This window comes from Meleagris gallopavo, chromosome 1 (assembly GCF_000146605.3).
Source record: "Meleagris gallopavo isolate NT-WF06-2002-E0010 breed Aviagen turkey brand Nicholas breeding stock chromosome 1, Turkey_5.1, whole genome shotgun sequence".
Taxonomy (NCBI): Eukaryota; Metazoa; Chordata; class Aves; order Galliformes; family Phasianidae; genus Meleagris; species Meleagris gallopavo.
Window position 1 is genome coordinate 110966636 of NC_015011.2, and position 14513 is coordinate 110981148.

Here is a 14513-nt window from a genome sequence, read left to right on the forward strand (position 1 = left end):
GCTTCTACAAATCCTGCCCTTTTTCAGAGAACCACACAATGGTATGGGTTGGAAGGGACCTCAAAGTCCACCCAGTTCTAACTCCTCAGCCACAGGCAGGGATGCCACTCACTAGATCAGGCTACCCAGGGCCCCATTCAACCTGGCCTTGTTAAAGCTCAAGCACCCAGCTCTAGAAATACAGCATTCCTCATAGCGTGTGACTCTGGAAGGTGAGCTTTTCCCACTCCCCCTGCTCAGCAAGTGAGACCCCAAGTGGAGCAGAATTTTCTTCCCTAAGTATGGGACCTTGGGAACAGCCAGCCTCTTAACTGAGGTGTGAATTAGATACTCACATCTCTGGAAACCCAGTGGTAATGTATTACTAACAAGAATATATATATATATTTTAAATTAAGTTAAAAGCATTAAGGCAATCCCCAGTGGAGCTCCCTGGACAGCAGTAGGGATGCAGATAATGGAGGGAGTTGGGGCATAGAGCAGAAGGAAGTGCCACTGCTATCCTCGAGGTCAAAGAGTAGCTTAAAGTGAAACCAAAGGATTGGAGAGCAGACAGAGAAAATCAAATTAACATACCCTCCTTTCTATAACACAGAGAAAATAATCTCATCTGGTAATTTTAACTCTTCCTAGCTCCTTGTCTTCCTTCCCACCTCACCTCTGAGTTGTAGGAAAAGAAATGTCCTTGTCAGGCTCCCTACCCAGAGCACAGCAGGATGCAGCACTGCTGGAGAAACCCACCAATTCCTTTGGTTTCCCTAAACACCCCCTTTTGCCCCCAACCTGCCAAAGCAGGTGCTGGTATTTCTGCCACACCTCCAGATCAGGATTAACAAAGACTTCGGCTCTCCTGCCTACAGGGGAGTAAGAGTAAATCCAACTCCTGTTCATCTCTCAGTGGAGCATCATGAAAAGCTCTCAGTCCTTACTCAGCCAGGAAGCGAGCAACACAGGATTCTGAAATCCAAAGAGCAAAACTTGGTTTCTTGCCTCTGGTTGGACAAAGAGCTGGTTTCTGTGCCTGAGCTGAGCTGCTGAAAGTTTTACCACAGCCCCCAAGGAGCAGTAAAAGTGGCCTTTGCTGCCAAAACAAACAAGCGGCTTCACACTGGAAAGAGAACTCTGGTCTTACAATAAAAAGCATTTATGCTCCACTATTTGAAACAATTATAACCCTTTACTATGCATTTTAAGAGTCTGGTTTTCCTGTATCTCAAGGGTTCCTATCCAGTTTATGACATGGAAAGACTTGGGGAAGAAACAGCAAAGTCTGTTGGTGGCTCATCCCCATTTTGTTTCTTAATAGAGTGCTGATGAAAGGAAATCTTGCAGCTGGTGGTGAGGGCTAAAATTGCAGCAAATCTGTCACTGTGCAGAGATATGGGAAGTTTCCATACAGAAGGAGTGCAGATGCCCCTCAGGCTGCACTCATAAAGAGGAAAAAACAGAAGATTTCCCTGCAGACCTTTTAATGGCCTTTATTTAACGGAGCATGAGTGGCAGACTAATGCCCACTTCCACCCAAAGGCAAACCTCATTTCCTTATTTTTGAGATATACTTTTTATCTCAACCTCGCTGTTCCATCACATAATCTATGTACCAGCTGCCTCTTTGGTTTTCAGGTCTGCTTTCTTTAAAAGCAGTGGGGAGGTTCACAACAGAAGGTCTGAAAGTAAACTTAAAGTACCTGCTGCAATGCACAGCCTCTCCCTCATTTCCCTCATCTTCCCCACTCCCTTTCCTTCCATTCACACGTTTCAATGGAAGAGGCATAAGATTGAATGTGCTTCCATCAAAGCACAGTAAAACAGGTAACGCCATCTGCTTCACAAGGATCTTGCGCAGTTACGGTGTCTGAAGCACTTTGAAATCCTGGTGAAAGATGGCAGCTTCCTTCTGCCACTCAAAAGCTACCAAGGGCCGCCTATCCTCAGCAAATCTGAAATACAAGTGGTGAATGGCTATTTAGATTTCAGACTTCTCTGCTCTTCAAGGAAAAAAACATTACACATTGCGATGCTCTGTTAGATTTTAGTCACTAGACCTCAGAATGTTGAGAGGGTGCTCAGAGCTATCCTTACTCTTCCCAAGGCTCTGCTCATTATGAAATCAGACTTTCTATAGAAATATATATGCTAGATCATGGGGGAAAAATATATGTTTTCATTTGGAATACTGAGCCTTTCTCATGTATGTTTGTGCATGTACGTATTTCTTTCTTTGAAAAGACATCAGCAAATCACCAAGATAAATGGCAGCACATACATGCATATGATTAACATGTCATCCCCTGGAGATATACAGAATACTTCTGCTCTCCTAGCAGACACAGGAGAGTTGCTACAAGCTTTTTAGAGCCCGTCTGAGCCATGGATCACAGTCCACAGCTGCATTACAAATAGGCATCTGCAAAAGCTGGCACTCAGGGCAGGAGAGCAGCAGCAAAATTTGGCCTCCATGTGGCCTTACTAGGAATTAAGATTTGGCCTGGAAATGGCATGGTGTCCCTGCTAATACAAAGCAAGCCATGTCTGTCTCAAAGCACAACCAGATCCGAGCTCTACAGCAGGCACAGAAGAAACTGCAGTGCCCCAGACCAGCAATCTGGAGCGGCACATTCAAACAAACACTGGAAAGAAAACAAACAAACAAACAAAACAAAACAAAAGAAAAAACGAAGAAAGATTTGCCTCTAAAAAGAGCCAATAGGGAAAATCTTGCCCGAACATTAAGAACTGTGAGAGAAAGGTCAGCAGCTGTCCTTTGGTAGACTGGGACTCCCATGGCCTACGGGAGGCATGAATGGCCCAAGCTGTGCCACTAGGCCTCAGCTTTTACTTATGTGGCACTGGTTGTGACATGGTGACAGGGTTTAAACCATAGCAGTCCATACCTGCATAGAATCGCAGAATCACTAAGGTTGGAAAAGATCCCTAGGATCATCTAATCCAACCATAAACCCATCATCACCATGCCTACTAACCATGTCCCTCAGTGCTTCAGGATCTAAAAAGGAGTAAGAAACCACTATGCAACTTCTGGTTCTTTTCTGTGCTATTTCTCCAGTCTTAAGCGTTATTAAGAAGATATTTCATCCCAGATTTCATTGAAGATAGATTATGCCTTGTAGGGCCTTACAAAAATTCACTACTGCAGAACCCCTAAGACTCATGTTTCTTCAGCATGGAAACTTGAGATGTAGCATTCAATACAACATCACCAGGACAGCCCATCATTAAGTCAAACATATTATAGGAGAAAAAAAAAATCAAACATATATCCAAGCAAGGCAAAGATTATAAAGACTACACACAACTAAAAATTGTATTGTTTAGAGCTAGAAAGTCTCACACTTCGTTGCTTCTGAACTCAGGCTTGGCAAACACAGTTCAGAAACCCTTGACTGACTAGATCGCAGGAAATGAAGCGGGTAGGCAATCTGGTCATTTTCCAAGAAAAACTCCACTGAAATGAAGTACCCATGGAGTGTTTCAATCTAAATCCTCTCCTGCTGCTTTACAGTTGATGTCTCTATGTATAGTTACTCTTATTCAGCATTTGAATAAACTGGGGTTTGTCAGTAGGAGAACACAGAGACCACCAAAGCATCTTGCCCTGCTTCTTCTTAAGCATATCATCACTGATACATTTCGCCAGTCACTGATTTTCATAGAATCACAGAACAGTTTGGGTTGGAAGGAAGCTCAAAGCCCACCCAGCCCCAATCCCTGCCGTGAGCAGGGCTGCCCCCCACCAGCTCAGGCTGCTCAGGGCCCCATCCAGCCTGGTCTTGAGCTCCTCCAGAGATGGGGCACCACAGCTTCTCTGGGCAGCTGTGCCAGCGCCTCACTGTCATTTAAGTAAAGGATTTCTGCCCAACATCTAACCTCCTCTATTTTAGTTTAAAACTGATAGTCAAAAGCAAGCTTTCTAGTTCGTTTGCCTTCCTTCAGAGTTAGTATGGATGTTCTCAGTGTCATGGTCCTTACCGTCTCCAATCCTGGAGCTGACTGGATGAGGTGAAAAAGCTAACATGCTTCAGTCAGGCAGAAATACAACCAAACTAAATGCTAGGTGTAACTTCATTTGTCCAATAAACCTTATGCTTTTAGGAGACATGCAGACAAAGACATGGCCAATAGCTTTTATACAAGGATATGCTGCAGCTTTATAGGAGCTACGGAGAGAATGATAATTTGATAATGCTATGTATTTCTGAAATCAGAAGTAAGACTGAACACATTCAGTTTCTCAATGAGGCACAATACAAAAATGCCTAGGAATTACTTATTTTAATAGTGTCAGGATGAATATTAAACTATCAACTCCCTCTTCCTGCGTAATGGGAAAGAAATACGTAAATAAGAGAAAAGAATCAGACAATAACTTCTGAAAGTGTTCTATCTTTAATTACATCAAAATTACTCAGGAAAACACTACATACTCCTTCAAGCGGGACGCACACAGCATCCTAATGAATTCTGCTTTCTTCACACCCAAAATCTCACAGAGCATTTGCAGCATGGCATAGAGGGAGCTGCTGCCTCAAACTGAGATAGGAGATATAAAAGGAACTCCATCTCACATCCGTAGAGATTTCAACAGCCCCAAATGCAGAGAAACTAATTTATACACAGGGCTTCCATATGGAACATTAAAGTTTATCATTTACAGAGGTGAAGATAAATGTGCAGCGGTAATTGCTAGTTTATTTGTCTACATAATTCATGTCCTCCTGTTCATTACAGATGTCAGCTATTTTGCTTCCTAAGCTCTGGCAAAATAAGACTTGGTACCCAATACTCATTGATGCCGAGCACGCAGCAAGCCCTACTGACTTCAAAGCAGCTGAGAGAGCTCAGCATTTCTCTGGATTAGTTCTTAACCCACAGAACCAGGAAACAGGAGGTGAGCTTCATAAATCAAGATCTCATTGTTGGTATTTTTTTTTTAATTTTATTTTATTTCATATTCACACCCTTGCTAAAGGAATGCAAAATGTGTGTAACTTAAAAAGAGATCTAAAGCATCAGAAAAGAGGTTAATGGAAAAATACCCATGTCAGCTACTTGATTTCCAACCACCAGCCTCTTTGTACCTCAGTAGAGGTATGCTGTCTCGGTACTATTCTGATGCAATCTTCTCAAACAGGTTAGAGAATGTCTGTACATCAAATGGACAAAGCCATGGCGAGGCAGTCAAGAACTCATGTGATCCACCATGGTTGAAGCTGAAAGGCCTAGTGATTGGTTGTGAGGCAGGCTGTGAGGAAATGAGAGAGGACCAAGGCACACAGCTAATTACATCTACCAGATATTTCCCCAAGGGAGAGAAACTGTCACAAAGAAATGGTCGACCTTGACAGCATCCAGAGCATACTCTGCGTTAAAAGCATGTCTGGAAAGGCTTAAAAATAACTGGCCTACCTCTGAAAATTTTATGAGTTTCCCAAAATAAGTGAAGGATCACATTCAAAATGTTCTTGCTTTGCAGCCTGCCGAGCAAGAGGAGTGGCTGGCTTTGAATCTTTGCTTCCCTCACTGGACTCTCATCAGGCAGCAGGGGACTAAACCAGACGTAAATCTTCCTTGGAGAGTCAGCGTGAGCTCTTCAGAGGCAGGAGCAAAGCAGTAAGAGAAGATGTGATGCAATGCGGAGATGCACGTAAGCCAGCCACACAGCTGAATTTTCTGTCCTCATATCTGGGCATCTTCACTGTACCTTACAGACCTACCTCAATTACCTTTGGCACAGTACTGACCGCTGCTGGAACTAAAAGAAAGCTGTGTCTTTGGAAGAAGGCAACTCTTTCATGCTTTCTCTCTGCTTTGGGAAAAATAAAGGATGCACACTGACAGAAAACAGCAACACAAAACCACCACCAAAGGTGCAGTTATTAAAGTTATAGCCCAGTGTTTCCACAAAAAAATGAAGCTGCTAAGAAAAACCTGATGAAACAAATGCTTCAGTCACAATTTCTTTTTTAATTTTTTTTAAATCCAGAGTCTCCCACCTTTTCTAACTCAGGTTTGTCCCCCTCCTTCCTCTCTTTTTTTCTGACAGCTTCTAAACAATGCCTTTGTAAAGAAATCCAGCCCAAAGGATGCAAAGAAGAGTTTCGGAACCTGAATTTGTTACATTTTGTCCCTCTCTGTAATCCACTGCCTGTTTTGCCCAAATCTTTGAGCTCCCAGTTGCCTCCTGCTGCTTAGTGGGCAGGAAGTCCAGCAGCTCCTGGCTTGTCCCTCTGCCCTAGCAATCTCTTTGAATTATGATCCACACTGCTGAGCATCCATCTACTACCAGCTGCTGTCACAAAACAGATTACCTAGCACTGTTCATACTGAACTGTGATTCCTGTTTATTAAAACTACTGGTCCGTACCCTCCCTGCAGAAACAGTCAGGAATACCAGCAGGAGCAAGCTACAGCATCTGGGTCAGCAGACAGTCATAAGTTTGCCCTGAAATACAGTGCAGCAGATTTTGGTTAGATATGCTTACGTCAAACTTAACAACCTGCTTCCTCTGTGCAGACTTAACTCTTAGTTCTTTCTCAAAAATATTTGTGAGGTTCACTGCTCTTTCTTGCTGAGATGCTACTGCAAGTGCATGAATGCTTGTCGTGAGTTGCTGCAGCACTCATATCCTCAGAGCTGAAAAAGTAAATCTAGTTTTAAAATATTAAGAATCATAGAATGGCTTGAGTTCAAAGGGACCTCAAAGGTCATTCAGTTCCAACCTCACTGCTGTGGGCAGGGCTGCTACCCATACTATGGAAAAGAAGTAAAATAACAACTCTCAAATAGGCATCGAAGTGACTACTAGGTTATCACAGAGAACACAACTGGTCAGACTGCTCACCACTGACCCTATAGGAAATAGAGTATGTCCATATCCCTAACTCCCCCAGTGCTTCTTGACACCCAGAGAAGAGGCCAACGCTCCAATGCTCCTCTAATTCACTGGGGGAAGGTAATCTGAGTAATTCCATTTTCTGTGGGATGAAATACTGGGTATGTTCCAAGAAATGCTAAAAAGCACTAACAAAGAGTGTAGTGTGTGTGTATTTTATGGTTTAGGCCTGATGCAACAGTAAGGCAGCATCTTTGCAGCAGGGCTCTGGCCAGCACACCTACAGGTTGCTCTGCACATGCTGTACTGCTTTGCAGGCCAAAACCCCATCTGCAGCTAAGCGGCTCCTTCCTTGATTTATCTCCTGAATATCCTTTTCTCAAAAGAGGGCCCATTCCTACCATCCATGACTGACAACCAGATTCATAGTATTTCAGTGGTCACCAAACCCACCAAACATAGTGCCTCTGGTTTTCCATGTAACAGAGCAGGACTGTGGTGTGTGCCAAAAGGCATGGTGTGCACAGGGAAACCTTCAGAATAATTCCTTGTATTGTAGGAATGGAAAGGAGAGCATCCCACCTCCGGACCAGCCCCTGGGCCTGTATAATCAGAGATGACTTCTGTCCAGATCTGTTGCTCTCAACAGGCAGTGCCCATAACACTTTGCACCCCTCTTTGGCAAGGCAGCAACGGGTGGATGAGAACATTGCTTCAGAGCTTGAGAGCTGGGGCCATGACTACAATCCAGCAGTCTGGCCTTTTTTTCTTTTTGCTTTTTTCCTTCTCATTTACTGCATCCATTCAAACATGTTGCAAAGTCTGTATGTGGAAAAGGGCCTCCCGGTTGCACCATCCTCAGCAAAGTGCCTAGAGAACAACAACAGCAGCCAGGCCTGCTGGGCTCATGGATACTGTCAGGCAGATGCAGGGCAGTATAGGTCCCATTCCATCCCTAACCAGGCACTAATCTGCTGCTGCCTGTATGCCAATTGAATATTTGTAATTAGGGCTGCAGAAGTCCCACGCAGCTTCCTCCCAAATGTAACGAGAGGCAGTAATGATATCCACAGCAGCATGAGAACTCGAGTGATTGCTCTCTTTGCTGGCTGAGGAGACTGGAGGCAAAGCAGATCTATCAGATTGTTTATCTACTGTCCTTACAAACCTAAAATTTAGCAATAAGAAAACCTGAATTAAAAACTCATTAACAAGCTCATTAATCACAGCATACAACAGCACTGGTAGGAATCTCTCCTGGAACCACTTTGCATTCAGGCACTTACACAGGCACTCACATTCCTAATATCCTTCAGAAATAGCAGACTACATCACAGAAATGAGCGATAATAGATGTATGATGAAATTCAGTAGTTGCAAATTCAAGGTCATGCTGCCGGGACCAAGGCCAGAAGTTTCAAGCTCCTAAATTTGCAAATAGTCGAGCAGGAAAAGGATTTTTCATGCTAGCAGACCACAGGTTTATGAGGCACCACTCTCAGCACAAAGACGTGAGAAGAAGGCACACACAACCTAGAGATGCTTCTCCAAAAGCTGGGAACCTCCACTAGGGTGAAGAAGGTAGACTCACAGTCACAGAATCATTAAGGTTGGAAAAGACCTCTAAGAACATCTAGTCCAACCAGCAGCCCATCACATCATGCCCACTGCCCATGTCCCTCAGTGCTGCATCCACACGGCTCTTGAACACCTCCAGGGACGGTGACTCCACCACGTCCCTGGGCAGCCTGTGCCACTGCCTCACTGCTCTTTCAGAGAAGAATTGTTTCCTAACATCCAACCTGAACCTCCCTTGGCACAACTTGACGCCATTCCCTCTTGTCCTAGGGTCACTGCCTGCAGAAGATGGTGGGTGGGCAGCTTGTGTCCCTTCATCTGTTGGAGGGGGGCTGCTGGGCAATGGCGCAAGTGGAGAGCAGGAGGTCTGCTATAAACTCAGATTGGCTGGAACCTGTGAGAGAAAGGGGGGGCGAGCAGCCTCCATCTGCTCAGTGCCAGGGCTCATCTGCCAAGGTAGCTGTCAGCTGCAGCCTGCACTGCAGTTCAAGCCATGAAAAATCAGTTTGGAAGCACGCATGGTGATCTGGTAAGTGCTTTGTTTAAAGTTTAAAAAGGATTTTATTATTGCAGCTAAACCCCTAATCCCATTTTATTGGAAACCACTGGTTATTTACATTCTCCTAATCATTCTTAGATTTGGACATCTAAGTGTTGGAGAAGTGTCATTCTTTCTGTACACCCTTTCCTTCCTGAAAGGTTGTATTTCTTTCCTACTGAAGACTTCTCATCTTTCCTTCTCTCCCTTTGCACAACCCATGTTTTCTTTCCAGCTCTTTCAGGCACTGTGCAGTATAAAACGTATCTGGTGCATACAGGACTGTTTGAGAAAGAGGTACACACAGTGCACCCTCACCATGTTGCAGTTCAGCTCAAATGAGTCATCATGAGAAAGCAAGCTCATTTCAGTGTACCCAATTCAGCTCATCAAAAGCAATGTTCTCTATAGCTATCCACACTTGCTCTCACCCACACCTTGGCTACCGCCTCTCCCAAAGTCAGGTAGCAATGCATCCAAGAAAGCAAAGAAGATAACCGAACAAGGCAAAGGAGGGCCAAATCATGGTTTGTACCACTCCAAAATAACCTGTGTTTGTCCCAGTCAAGGTCCAGTGCTCTCTCTTAGCACCTACACAGTAGTTTTTCATACTGTTCTGTTTGTCATTTGTAATTGTTTTCTGCATGCCATTTCTACTAAAGAAACCAAAGCCAAAGTCAGAAGCAGTGCTTTTTAACACTCGTATACTTTTTAAGGGAGGGGAAGAAAATATCAGCCTTGAATCCATCAGGAAGGCATTCTCACAAACTGTGGTGTGCAGATGCTTTCTGCACTCCTTTGCATTTAATAACCAACAGTATTCTCTCCAGTCGCATCTTCCTAACAGCAAAAAAAGGAGGAGGAAGAAGACTGATGAAATTCCAATTTGTCAGTTCCTCCAGAGCCTGCACAGCAAATGGACACCGTGTACTGACAATTCTTAACTTCTAAGACTTAAAGAAACAGCCATTTGTGAGAGTGTGTTACTGTGCATTTTTAGAATGCACAGTCCTTAAAATCAGTAACTGCCTACACACAAATCAGAGTACACACCTCTGAAACACTACACAGATGTCAGGGTTCTCCTATGCAAGATCAGATCTCAGCTAGAGTGAATATCAACACCCATCTTCACAGGTTTAACAGGGATACCGCCTCTTCATCTGCAAGCAAGCTGGTCATTCAAGCAGGTGATGGTCAGCTGTATGTGTAAAGCTGTGCTATCAGAATATACTGATCCTCAGCAGAAAAAAAGACAACTGCTCCACAAGCTGGACTGGTTGAAAGGGGCAAGAGCAATAGAACAGAAAAAGAGAAGGAACAACTCCCTAGCTACTTGCTACAGAGCATCCAGCACAAGATTACAGTGAACTGGCTTTGCAGTGCACAATACTAAAGGAAAAATATCCCTAAGGACCAAAATTCAAAATGATCACCTCCACATCTTACAATCCACAGCTGACAAATAGTCCACAGTTGATAAATATTCTTTCACAACAGTTCATGGTCTGTAAGCAAAGTGATCACTAAAAGTTCCTGCATTACATAAAAGAAGCAACTGAATTGTGTTTTACATTTCTGTGTATATGTATATGTATAACACAGAGGTATATGCACCTGATAACTCACAGGTAACTATATTGTTTGTATTTAATGCTCTTCTGAGATGCAAATACTCAGACATCTCCAAAACGCTATTGTAAGTTACAAGAGATACTGATATGGTCAACAATAAATGGATAACCTGATTTGCAGCTCAGATCCACAAAGACAGTAAGGACATCAGAAGAGCTTTTAATCAGAGGTCTCCCACTATTGTGACTCATCTTACATCTTGATATGGATCCAGAAGCTATGGGACACATGTTTACCCCACCCTGAAGCTTTATCACAGCATCTTTGGGAACACAGGCACTAATACTGTAGCTGAGCTGCTCTGAAACCTTTCAGAAGAACCTAAGAAGTCTGTTGGTGCAATGGTTGCCAGTCTCATTTGCAGACCATTCAGACCTCTGATACTGATGGCCTGCAGAACATCCTTTGTCAAAAATAGCGACAGACCTAAAAACTTCTGAGCAAGAACACTCCTTCTGCATGAGATGCAGCAAGAGGTTTGCAGAAGGTATGGACCAAACTTTCACACACCACATGCAGCACTTGCAGCTCGTTTGCTCATTTCTCCTTCAAGGCTTCTTTTCTTCAAAAAGCTACAGTGATGTACCTAATGACAGATGGGCCAAATTGTACCCAGCTTTGCACATCTGACTGCTATTAACGATGATTCACTTTGAAATAAGTCAACTCTTTTGCTAAGCATCTCACCAGCTCCAATCAGGTTTTAACATAATGCTAACATGCTAACTAAATGCACTGAAAATCAAAGCAAATAAATGAAGTAGGTGGGCTCTTTAAAAGAAGAGGGAGAGAAGGACTTTATCACAATCCCTCGTTCTGACACACACCATTCAGACTCACACTTACAAATCAAGGCACTAGGAAGCCTGGCTGGGCTGCCTGCAGCAGGCACCCTAAAAGCAGAGCTGAGCAGCCATCGTGGCACCTGGTGCTGCTCTCTACCACCTGCCAAAAGCAGGGCAGAAGCAGCTTCATGTAATCACTGCCCACATCTCCCAAAACTGGGCACTGGTGAGGCTGCACCTCGAGTGCTTTGTTCAGCTTGGGGCCCCTCACTACAAGAAAGACATTGAGGCTCTGGAGCGTGTCCAGAGAAGGGAAACAGATCTGTGAAGGATCTGGAGCGCAAGTCTTATGGGGAACTGGGGTTCTTCAGCCTGGAGGAGGCTCGGGGGAGACCTTATAGTTCTCTTACAACCACCTTTAGAAAGGTTGTGGTGGGGGGGTGGTTGGCCTCTTCTCCCAGGTAACAAAGATATCATGAGAGGGAATGGCCTCAAGTTGTGCCAGGGTTAAGGCTGGATATTAGGAACAATTTCTTCTCAGAAAAAGCAGTGAGGCACATTCAGGAAAAAAAAAAATGGAAACCTGAGGTTTAACTAGCAGATACTTGCACCAAATTAAGGATAAATTCCATGTTGAAGCTTTTGCAGACCAGTCCCCAACACAAAAGAGGAATTCCCCGTAAGAGAAAGAGATGAGGTTTGCCCTCCATAGCAGCTTTTCTGCGTTCCCTTGCGTGCCTGTAAATAGGACAGCCGACAGAAGCCTCTCGGTGCGTTCAGCTCTGGTGTGCTTTCAGCTTCACTGGAACAAGGCTAATAAAAAAAGCCCATGTTTACATAGAGCAGACAAGAAATACATTGAGGAAGCAATTTCATTTTCAGGCTTGAATGGAAATACTGCAATTAATGGAAAGTAAAAACATAAATATAAAAAGTAGACATTAAAAAAACCCTGTTATATATTTTAGAACAGCAATTAAAGGAAATGATTCAGTGCGGGGCTCCCGTTGAAAAGAAAACTATCGTCTCTTTTTCCGGAAGAATTACAGTCTGGAGGAAGGTCTCACGCTAGCATAATGATAGTTTATTTACAGAAATCCAATATTTATCTTACTAGCATTCATATTAACAGTAAGACAAGCTAATGCTCCCATCATTATACACATCATTCTGCTTTATTTCATTTGATCGGTTGTTGTAAAATTCACGTCTGCACGGTTGCCAGCCATGCTTGCTCAAGCCTCATCTATGATCTTAAATGGTTCCAATTTGGGGAGCCACCTACTAACGAGAGAAAATGGAAGGCATTAAAAGGCTGGGCATGAGCCACACAGGTTCCTAGCCCATTACTCTTTCCCATACGTTTATGAAGCTTTCCTGCTTTACTTCAGCAGCTCTTACTACACACTGCCAGCAGCTGTCACTAAGACCATGCTGTGACTGGCTGCAGGCAGGGAAGTAGCTCCCAAATATGCCATTCTATCTGGCTCTAGTCGATGCTTACTCTTAATCTGGGATGACACACCACTGACATGGTGGTTTACCAAATGGGCTATGAAAAGCTTAAGGTACTGCAGCCTGGCTGCCTGCAAACAAAACAGTGCTATCAGCAAAAAAGCACAGCAAATAAAGTTGCTGCTCTCACCCACATATAATTAAAAAAAAGAGAGAGAGAGAGAGAGAAAGAAAAAAACAAGACAAAGAGCTATTGGAGAAGTCCAGATGTCCCTCTTCAATTTTGTGTCGCCAATCATGTTGCTGACAGATGCTGCAGTGCTTCCACATCATACTCCAGGCATATAGAAAAGGTATACATCCTCCTGCTTAATTAATATATAAAAATACAAAGACCTGTCACTTTTTTTTTTTTTTTTTAATTAATAGATGGATGTCATGGCTTCCAAGCATTCCAGGCTGTCAGGGATTTCTGCCTGGCCACTGCTGAGGACAAAGCTCAGGAAACATGTACCTTCCTAGGATTCAAGGGGGTAAAATGCACAACAAAGCCTCCTTCCAGCCACTGACAAACACCCTGGGATTCTGGTATGCCTGTGTTTCAGTTCTTCAAAAACAGGTTATTTCCATTCAAGTGCTCCCAGTCAGCCTGCTGAGAAGAAGACAAATAACAGTAACTTTGCTGAGAGAGTCTATCTACATCATCTCTCACTTCTCCATCTATAAACACTGGAATTGTAGGAAATTAATGTAATAAAGCTCAGAGCAAGACTTTTGGAAGAGCAACACAATTTCATTATACAAAACTCTTATGCTGATTTTCTTAGGGACACTCATGTTCAAATAAGCATCAGGATGCTCGTGCCCACCTGGTCAGTCTGGCCAGGATCTCCAGTGTGCACCACAGAGATCAGGAAACATTGGACATCTAGTCCTCACAACATCTTGGTTCTTCTTAATCGGACAGAAAACAAATGATTTAGGGTTCATCCTCCATACTACTTAGGAGGGAATATCACCTGGAATCTGCTGCTTCATTATTTTGCTTTATTCTGCTCAGAAATCGTAAGAAATATTCCTGAATATCACTGCTGTTTTGTTTTCTTTATCCAGGCATCCTACAGCTCCAGTCTTGTTCTTCATGAGACTATGCCATCTTCGGGTTAGGTTTTTCTTCTGCTTCTTGCTGTCTGGTTCCTTGAATGAACTAATATAAAGAATGTTCCACAGCAGTTAACACATGCTGCTCTTTAACATTTTTTCCAGTTTCATAGACATTTCCATTCATACTTACAACAATCTTGGCATTCTGTTACAAGCTTCTACACCACAAACACCTGACACAGCAAATGTTGCATTTTGCTGTACTGCAGTTGCAGAGATGCTTTCTCTATCAGTAGCAAGCACCTCAAAACATGTCACATCAAAAAACATGAAGAGCTAGACAATTTAACATGAACAAATGCTTTTTGCTTGTGCCAAAAGGGCCAGACTTTCAAAAGCTGCTTCAAATACACTGCAGTTCAAACACAGATGGGCTGAAACTCATTGACCTACAGGTTACTCCAACACAATGTATAACATAAATAAAATACCAAACGAATGGCTTGCCAATTAGAAAATGTGGCATTCTGTAATTAAGAAGGAAAAAAAAAATGACTTTGCATG